The sequence below is a fragment of the Oncorhynchus masou genome, chromosome 21 (assembly GCF_036934945.1).
Source record: "Oncorhynchus masou masou isolate Uvic2021 chromosome 21, UVic_Omas_1.1, whole genome shotgun sequence".
Classification (NCBI taxonomy): Eukaryota; Metazoa; Chordata; class Actinopteri; order Salmoniformes; family Salmonidae; genus Oncorhynchus; species Oncorhynchus masou.
This window is the reverse complement of record NC_088232.1, coordinates 29,496,269-29,505,894: the sequence shown is the minus strand read 5'-3', so window position 1 is coordinate 29,505,894 and position 9,626 is coordinate 29,496,269. Positions and strand designations below refer to the sequence as shown.

Here is a 9,626-nt window from a genome sequence, read left to right as displayed (position 1 = left end):
TGCTAGTGCACGTGAAGTCTCATTTACAGAAAGAACCCCCCTAAATGTCCATTTATAGTGACAAACCTTCCCTTTGAAGCTGCAAGAAATGTCACTAATTTCTGTCCGCCAACATGGAGAAATCAAAGAAGACAAAGAAAGAAAACTATTCGGGCGCATAAAATATACTTTTGATCACCAAAGTGGAAACAAAACAAGCTGTACCTTTTGGAGCCCTCAGCGATGGCTTGACAGATAAGATACAAAATAATGCTTGGGAGCAGGTTACAGCTGTGGTAAATTCTGCCTCATCTGAGTGCAGAACAGTTAATGAAATGAAAAGGAAATGGAAATATGATCCACAAAAGGGATACGTGCAACAGGAGGAGGGCAGCGTGACTCTTCACTGTCTGCTATGGACCAGCACATTGGCAGTATAATTGGAGAGACCTCAGTGTCTGGCTTCATTTGTGATGGTGATACTGAGGACCCTCTCCCAGACCCTGAAGGAATACCAGACACACCAACTGATGGTAAGTCAAGCTTTATTTTTGCAACTATATTCAGACATGGACCACATCTCAATATTTTTTCTTGACAATAAATATAACAAAATAAATGTAACAAAATTAAAATAACAAAAATAACAAAACATGAAATCTTGACAGATGTGGGTGATTTGGCTGACCCCTCATCCCCAGGCCTACAAGAAGGGTGTCCTCTTTGGCGAGTGGGTATGGGTGGATCATTCAGGGGAATGCCATTTTTGATTGCAGTGTTGCACACTGCAAGCCTTGACAATGTAGCAAACCTAAAAAGGAATTTGCACATTGTATTACATTCACGTAATGGCATTTGAAGGAATGTCATTGTAGAGTCAAACCTTGCTAGGCTGGTATTGCAGTCAGACAATGCCCTTTCAGCAGGCCTATGGTGCGCTCCACTGTTGCTCTTGTGCGTGCGTGGGCTTGGTTGTACCTTGCCTCTTGTTGGTTTGAGGGGTTTGTGAGGGGAGTCATCAGCCATGGTTTTAATGGGTAGCCCCGGTGTCCTGCAGTATTGAACACAACATTCAGATATTGTTTCCCAGTAGAGGTCTAACATGGCAAATAAAACCTTGCAAATAAAACACAAGTCACTTACCAATAAGCCATCCGTCCTTAACAGCTCCTTCCTGGAGGTTAGGGCCGACTGAACTGTCCTGCACAATGAATGAATCGTGTGTCCCACTTGGCCGTTTGGCCACTATATTCAACAAAGCCAAATTTGAATCACAGAGGACCTGCACATTGACAGAATGATAACCTTTTCGGTTGAACAAGTTGAATTTGTTCAATGATGGTGCTTTTATTGCGATGTGGGTGCAGTCAATTGCTCCAATGACATTGGGAAATCCAGCTATGGTATGGAAATCCCTTTTCACTCTGGCCTGTTGCACAGCAGTGGAAACTGTATGTATTGTGGGGTCAATGAAATAATGCCATGAAGGACTGCAGGCAATATTCGGCTCATGGTTGGTTGTGAAATGTCAGACCGGTCCTCAATCTCCAGTTGGAATGTTCCAGTGGCCAGAAATCCCAGGGTGGAGAGGACTTGGGTATGCACTGGGATGGCATTGGCGCGTTTCGTCTCCCTTTCTAATACTGGAGAGAGTTGGTTGCAGAGATACAATAAACTATGCCTTGGAAAATGAAATCTACTAATAAGCCAAGTGTCGCTCTCAGCAAAAACATCTGCACGCTCACTGAAAACATGCTCCCTGCTTAATGCAGCTTGTGCCAGATCCTCCAGCAATGCAAGATTTGCCATGTTGGACAAGTCACGATGCCTCAGTGTTGCCTTTAATATTATTTAACTGGTTGCCTCCAACCTTACATTCCACTCCCTTACTAATTTATTTTATTATTTAATTAGGCTTAAATGGGTTCATATTATGAATTTGATAGCACCCTGAGAAAACTATTAGTAGCATAAGTGTCTATGAAAGAAATTACATGAATAAACAAATTAATGTATTATATTTTTTCTTCATAGTTTATTACTTGAATCAGTATGTCAATCCTTTCTCCATTTGGTGGATGGTATTTCAATAGCAGTTTCACTTATTTACCACAAGGTGCTGTGTGTACGCATGGTCAGAGGTGTGCTTCTATTTACGCACATTCTCAAGTATAAGCACAAATGAATAAATCCCACACTTTGCTTAGAAATTACTGCATGCATGTTTTACGAACATTTCTGTTTGTAGGCAACATTGATAAATGAGGGCCCTGGCACTCATCATTACGCACACCTGTTAATCATTATGATTCAAACCTGGACTCCACTACCTTCATAATTTCCTACCCTTTATATGTCACTCTCCCATGTTCACTCACCAGTTGGTATTGTTCTTGTGTATCGGCATTCTGCCTTATGTGTCGCCCTGATCTGTTTCACCTGTTCCTGTGATTGACTCCACTCCCTCCAGGTGTCTCTTATTTCCCCAAGTGTATTTATCCCTGTGTTTCCTGTTTCTCTGTGCCAGTTCGTCTTGTATGTTAGGCAAGTCAACCAGCGTGTTTTTCGCATTCTCCTTTTGCTATTTTCTTTTTGATAGTCTTCTTGGGTTTTATGAGGGGTTCATGTATTTTCGATCATCCCGCGGAGGGCACAGAGGGAGGTGAGCATCTGCTTCAGCTCCAGCAGGGGAATCAGACAGCTGCTGAGTATGCACTTACCTTCCGGACAGTAGCAGCTACCAGTGGATGAAATGAGTTGGCGCTCAGCACGTTATTTAGAAGAGGTCTGCGCGAGGAGATCCAGATGGAACTGGCCAGCCGAGATGACAACCTCACCCTGGACGCACTCATTGAGATGGCCATTCATCTGGATAACCTCCTCTTCATCGCTTCTCTCCCTCCTTCGGTGAGTGTTTGGCATCAGAGCCTGAACCTATGGAGGTAGGGGTCACACGCCTTCCCGTGGCGGAATGACGCAGACGGATACAGCTGGGGCTCTGTCTGCACTGTGGCCAGGGAAGGCACAAGCGCCAGTGGTGTCCGTTTCCTCAGAATCCGGGATCCACTAGTGCAGAGGGAGGGTCACGTGATGTTACATCCCCTGGACCAGGAGTGAGTATTCCATCTACTGCTCTTCCAGTTAGATTATTTTTAGTACCATCACTCTGGCTGCCTGTCCCTCATGCCCTGTGTCTACAGCTTTAGTGGATTCCAGCGCCTCGGGGGACTCAGACCCTTGCCTCCTCTCTCAATATTACTACCTACCCGCTCTCTTCTCCTTTACCGGTTCAAAGTCTCTACTGTCGATCTCTAGGATCCGGAACCATCACACACATCACCCAACCACTCAACCTCACCGTGGAGCCCAATCACCAGGAAAACATCCCCTTCATCTCCAGTGCACTAGTTCACAAGATCATCCTCGGCCTACCTTGGCTTCAGCGCCATAACCCTACCATCTCATGGTCAAGGATGAGAATCACCAACTGGTCACCTGAATGCCGGAAGACCTGCTTTCCTGTCCCCTGTTTACACGTCAGTTGAGAGTCCTGTGGTTGCCCTTCAGCCCCAACATCCCGGAGGAATATCAGGGTCTAAGGGAGGTATCCTCCAAGACCCGCGCTACCTGTCTCCCTCCTCATCGGCCCTGGGACTTTACCATTGACTAGTTTTCCGGTGCTACACCTCCGCGCAGATGCATCTACCCTCTGTTGGTGACTGAGACCCAGAACATGAGCGCTCTGGGGCAAGTTTTCACCAAGGATCTCTCTCTACTTTGCTCCGTTCATCTTTGCTCCGTTCTTCAATGCTCCGTCAGTGTTCCAGGCATTCGTCAACGAGGTGTTCAGGGACATGCTCAGATGTCAGGTGATTATGTACATCTCTGACATCCTGATCTTCTCGACCAACCTGGAAGATAACATTACTCGTGTTATAGCAGTCTTGGCGAACCACCTGTTCATCAAGGTGGAGAAGTGCCAATTCCACCAGAGGGCTGTCTCCTTCTTGGGTTACCAAATCAGCCTGCAGGGAGTGAGGATGGAGGACAAGAAGGTAGATGCGCTAAGGTCATGGCCAGTCCCAACCACCATCAAAGGATTACAACGGTTTTTGGGGTTTGCCAACTTTTACCGCCGCTCCATCAGGAACTTCAGTGCCGTCGCCGCCCCTCTCACCTCCCTCCTCAAGGGTGGGCCTCGTAGGTTGGTTTGGTCTCCGGCAGCCGACAAGGACTTTCGTCTCCTCAAGGAGCGTATCACCTCCGCCCCCTTGCTAAAACACCCAGATCACACTCTACCATTTGTGGTTGAGGTTGACGCATCGGAGGTGGGTGTGGGGGCAGTTTAGTCACAAAGACAGGGGGACCCATTAAAACTGTATCCTTGTGCTGTCTTCTCCAAGAAACTGTCCCCCGCGGAGAGGAATTATGGCATTGGAGATTGGGAGCTCTTGGCGGTGAAGTTGACATTAGAGGAGTGGAGACACTGGCTGGAGGGCACCAAGGAACCATTCGTCATCCTCACCGACCATTGAACCTTGAGTACATACGGACAGCGAGGAGACTGAATCTGTGCCAAGCCATGTGGGCCCTCATCTTCACCAGGTTCTACTTCATGCTGACCTATCGCCCAGGTTCTAAGAGCATCAAGGTCGATGCCCTGTCCCACATTTACGGTTCAGGGGAGGGTCCTAACCAGAGGGCACCCATAATCCCATAATCCCGAGTCGTGGGTCCAGTGGTTTGGGAAGTAGATGTGGACATTCACCAGGCTCTAGAGAGGGAGCCCGCACCCCAGAATTATCTTCCCGTGCGTATCTACGTTCCCACGGTTAAGGGATCGGCTGCTGACCTGGGCACACACATCTACGTTCCAACAGGGATAAGGAATCGGCTGCTGACCTGAGCACACACATCTACGTTCCGACAGGGATAAGGGATCGGCTGCTGACCTGGGCACACACATCTACGTTTCGACAGGGATAAGGGATCGGCTGCTGACCTGGGCACACACATCTACGTTTCGACAGGGATAAGGGATCGGCTGCTGACCTGGGCACACAGCTGTCATTGCTGGACATCCAGGGATTTCTCACACCATCCATTCCCTCACTGAGAAATACTGGTGGCCCACTGTGGTGCAGGATGTTACTCGGTATGTCAACTCCTGCTCCGTGAGTGCACAAACCAATTCCCCCCCGGAAATGCTGCAGCAGGGACGCTCCTGCCACTTCCTGTGACTCAGCAACCTTGGTTCCATCTATCCATTGACTTTGTTACTGATCTTCCCCCTTCTGATGGTTTCATCACCATTCTGGTGGTAGTGGATAGATTTTCAAAGTAATGTCGATTCACCCCTCTTCCTGGTCTTCCCACTGCTCTCCAGGTTTCTGAGGCAGTCTTCCAGCAGGTCTTCTGGCATTATGACCTTCCGAAGGACATCGTCTCGGACCGTGGCCTCCAATTCACATCCCGAGTATGGAGGGCCTTCTTAGAGAAGCTCGGGGTCACGGTTAGCCTCACATCTGGTTATCAGCCTCAGTCTAACGGGCAGGTGGAGAGGATGAATCAGGAGCTGGGGAGGTTCCTGAGGAGTCACTGTCAGGACCGGCAGGCTGAGTGGGTACATTTTCTTCCTTGGGCAGAATATGCCCAGAACTCTCTACGTCACATCTCGACTGGGTTGAACCCCTTCCAGTGTGTTTTGGGTTTCCAGCCGGCCCTGGCCCCATGGACCCCGGGCCAGACCGTGGCTCCTGTAGTAGATGAGTAGTTCCGGCACATGGAGGGGGTGTGGAACAATGCGCACGTGAGACCCCAGCACGCCGTTCCTCGTCAGAGGGAACAGGCAGACCGTCACCGCAGTGAGACCCCTGTGTTTCATCCTGGGGATTATGTCTGCTCCTGCTTCTCCCCCCAGGCATATGACGTCTCTAGAGTACTAACCACCGGTCCTAGGATTGTATCATTGAGCACACCTGGCACTCATCATTACACACACCTGTTAATCATTATGATTCACACCTGGACTCCATTACCTTTATTTCCTCCCCTTTATATGTTACTCGCCCATGTTCACTCACCAGTTGGTATTGTTCTTCTGTATCGGTGTTCTGCCTTATGTTAGTGTCATGTTCTTGGTTTTGTTTTATTAAAATGTTTCACCTGCACCTGCTTCCGACTCACCGCCCCTTCATTACGCAAAGCCACTCATTTGTTGTCTTGGCTGTGTGCTTAGGGTCGTTGTCTTGTTGGAAGGTGAACCTTCACCCCAGTCTGAGATCCTGAGCGCTCTGGGGTACGTTTTCATCAAGGATCTCTCTCTACTTTGCTCCGTTCATCTTTTCCTCGATCCTGACTAGTCTCCAAGTCGCTGCCGTTGAAAAACATCCCCACAGCATGATGCTGCCAGCACCATACTTCAACGTAGGGGTGGTGCCAAGTTCCCTCCCAGACATGATGCTTGGCATTCAGGCCAAAGAGTTCAATCTTGTTCCTCATGGTTTTGAGAGTCTTTAACTGCCTTTTGGCAAACTCCAAGCGGACTGTCATGTGCCTTTTACTGATGAGTGTTTTCCATCTAGCCTCTACCATAAAGGCCTGATTGGTGGAGTGCTGCGGATATTGTAGTCCTTCTGGAAGGTTCTCCCATCTCCACAGAGTAACTCTGGAGTTCTGTCAGAGGGACCATCGGGTTCTTGGTCACCTCCCTGACCGATTGCTCAGTTTGGCCGGGCAGCTAGCTCTCGGAAGACTCGAGGTGGTTCCAAACGTTTCTCATTTAAGAATGGAGGCCACTTTGTTCTTGGGGACCTTCAATGCTGCAGACATTATTTGGTACCCTTCCCCAGATCTATGCCTCGACACAAAACAAAACGTGTGTGCCTTTCCAAATAATATCCAATCAATTTGATTTACCACAGGTGGATGCCAATCAAGTTGTAGAAAGATTTCAAGGATGATCAATGGAAACATGATGCACCTGAGCTCAATTTCAGGTATCATAGCAAAGAGTCTGAATACTTAAGTAAATAAGGTATTTCTGTTTAAATTTTTAATGAATTTGCTAAAATTCCTAAAAAACCTGTTATCGCTTTGTCATTATGGAGTATTGTTTGTAGATTGAAGACATTTTTTTATTTAATCAATTTTAGAATAAGGCTGTAAAGTAACAAAATATGGAACAAGTCAAGTGGTCTGAATACTTTCAGAACGCTCTGCAGACCCCAATTGATTTTATGTGGATATTTATGGCATTTGTCCGTCTTAATTTGATTTATTTTGTTCTCCATTGGACACACATACCTTCCACCCTCGGGGATAGTCCGTTTTCTGTCGTCCCTCTGTCGTCTCATAAAGATTATCCTTTTAATAAATAGAATGATACAGTTGAAATCAATCATGTTTGGAAATCCAAGCAATGGACGCAGCCTTCACCTGCTCTCCCCTGCATCGTCTGAGTTTGCGTTGGCGTAACACAGTTTGGTGCAGATATTCATACCAGTTAACAGGAGCTGGCACTCAGTGGAGTCTGTCATGCCCTCTCCTATAGAGGGCACCATCTTAGTCTGGGTGGAGGAAACTTACAGTGGGGCAAAAAAGTATTTAGTCAGCCACCAATTGTGCAAGTTCTCCCACTTAAAAATATGAGAGAGGCCTGTAATTTTCATCATAGGTGCACTTCAACTATGACTGTTTGAGGTTGTGGACAGGTGTCTTTTATACTGATAACAAGTTCAAACAGGTGCCATTAATACAGGTAATGAGTGGAGGACAGAGGAGCCTCTTAAAGAAGAAGTTACAGGTATGTGAGAACCAGAAATCTTGCTTGTTTGTAGGTGACCAAATACTTATTTTCCACCATAATTTGCAAATAAATTCATAAAAAATCCTACAATGTGATTTTCTGGATTTATTTTCTTCTCATTTTGTCTGTCATAGTTGAAGTGTACCTATGATGAAAATTACAGGCCTCTCTCATCTTTTTAAGTGGGAGAACTTGCACAATTGGTAGCTGTCTAAATACTTTTTTGCCCCACTGTACATCAGCTTCTTTCTGGATTTTGAAGAGTTGTAGGAATTTAATTTAAGAGTATTTAATATAACTTTTTACATCATATAGTAATGCTTAATATAAATGATGCAAGTTGAGGCTGATTTAGGTCAAGTTGGTCTACATTTTTAAAAAATGATGGCATTTAAAACATTCTTAATATGTATGTGAGCTAACCATAATGTGCCACTTATATTTAATATTAAATTATTAGAAGTAAAATAATTTAAGTTGAAGTAATTCCCACCTGACACTGAATAGAAGCTGAGTGGTTCCCTTGGGTGCAGATATGAAGAGTTAGATAACATTCCTGCTAATGATGACTTTAGCACTCAGGGAACTCTCATGGTATATGCTGGTGTGCATCTCGATGCCAGCCACCACAAACTCAGGAATGTCGAGGCCCATTTGTGTAATATACTCCACATCAATAGATTGCATGAAATACAGCTGCTGCTACAGGTAAGAAAGGCATAATTTACATGTAAAAATCACCTAGGATCCTAAATAAATGAAAGAATTTGTCCAAATATAGTCAAACTCCATCAAACATGTTCCATAAGGCCTATACATTTAATTGAATAGAAACAAAAGAGCAGGCAGTTTACCATGCCAGGGGAAAAGTTCAGACCTCGCTTAGCTCCAGGGGCGAAGACACCAGACAAGGAGAATTTCAGGGGTAAGCCAGACACAGAGGGAAGGGAAAACTCTAATCCAGGAAGATATAGTGGGCATGAAGCTCATTGTCAACGCTGGACATCAGAGACTGCATGGCCTGTACAAAAATAAAGAAAAGGCCAATTGAAACAAAGAGACTTTGGGTGTGGGTCAGTTATACTCTAAATGTATAGAAATAATTGGAATCATGTTTAGCTTCATTTGTAATTTACTCTTTTGTTTAGTTATATTGTTTCCACATACTGTATATTATTATATGCTTTCCCCCTCAGAATGACCTATTCAGTCAACAATGATTTACCTTAAGAGGCATTATCTTGAAGAACACGTCAGTTCATAGCTAGGGTCCGGGGCCATGTGCTCCATCTCACTGGACTTGATGTATCCAACTTCATCTCCAAGAATCCTTAGGTAGGCCATGGCCTCAGCGGTGTCTTGAGTGCAGTTCCCTGACAAGCTTTTGGAGGTTCTGTCCAATGTCTCTTACGAGGTCCTGTGGGGCCTGTAAGATATGGATGATTAAAAATGTCTTTGAATACTTCAGCTCACACTGAAAAGCCAAACGAAAAGACTATTCCTTGAGCAGCAATATATCAAATTATACAGTTTTCCAGCACCTGTTGGACTGAGTCTGGCATCTTGAGACCAGCCCAGTACAGGCCTTGGAGACAGGGGTGAAACCTTGCTCTCCAAAAAGGGCCTCAAGGCTCAGTTCATATCCATTTCCTTCAATACAGACCTTGAAAATGGAATTGGAAAAAAGGAGGAGACAAGATATCAATGTAATCACACCAATATTGATGTAATATTATTTTAATTAAGAAACATTTTAATTAAATGTTTCATTATATTATATAAATATATATTTTAAAGTTTCTATAGTTTTTTAAAAACCTCTAACATATCACTGTTATAC

The 9,626-nt window shown here is 45.3% G+C and overlaps 1 protein-coding gene across 5 annotated transcripts in view; it reads right to left on the bottom strand.

The window, feature by feature from the left end:
* Positions 1–507: 507 nt before the first annotated feature.
* Positions 508–9,626, bottom strand: part of LOC135508071 (b(0,+)-type amino acid transporter 1-like) — a 29,642-nt gene continuing 20,523 nt past the window's right edge. The window contains exons 11-16 of one of the 5 annotated variants that reach the window (XR_010450753.1): positions 9,328–9,449; positions 9,012–9,212; positions 8,641–8,807; positions 7,285–7,344; positions 863–1,030; positions 508–790 (exon numbers count right to left, since the gene is read on the bottom strand). The gene's annotated coding sequence lies outside the window, so the exon portion shown is untranslated. Of the gene's footprint in view, positions 791–862; positions 7,345–8,016; positions 8,489–8,640; positions 8,808–9,011; positions 9,213–9,327; positions 9,450–9,626 lie in introns of those variants that run through there. The other 4 variants (XR_010450751.1, XR_010450754.1, XR_010450752.1 and 1 more) reach the window with 4 other exon arrangements.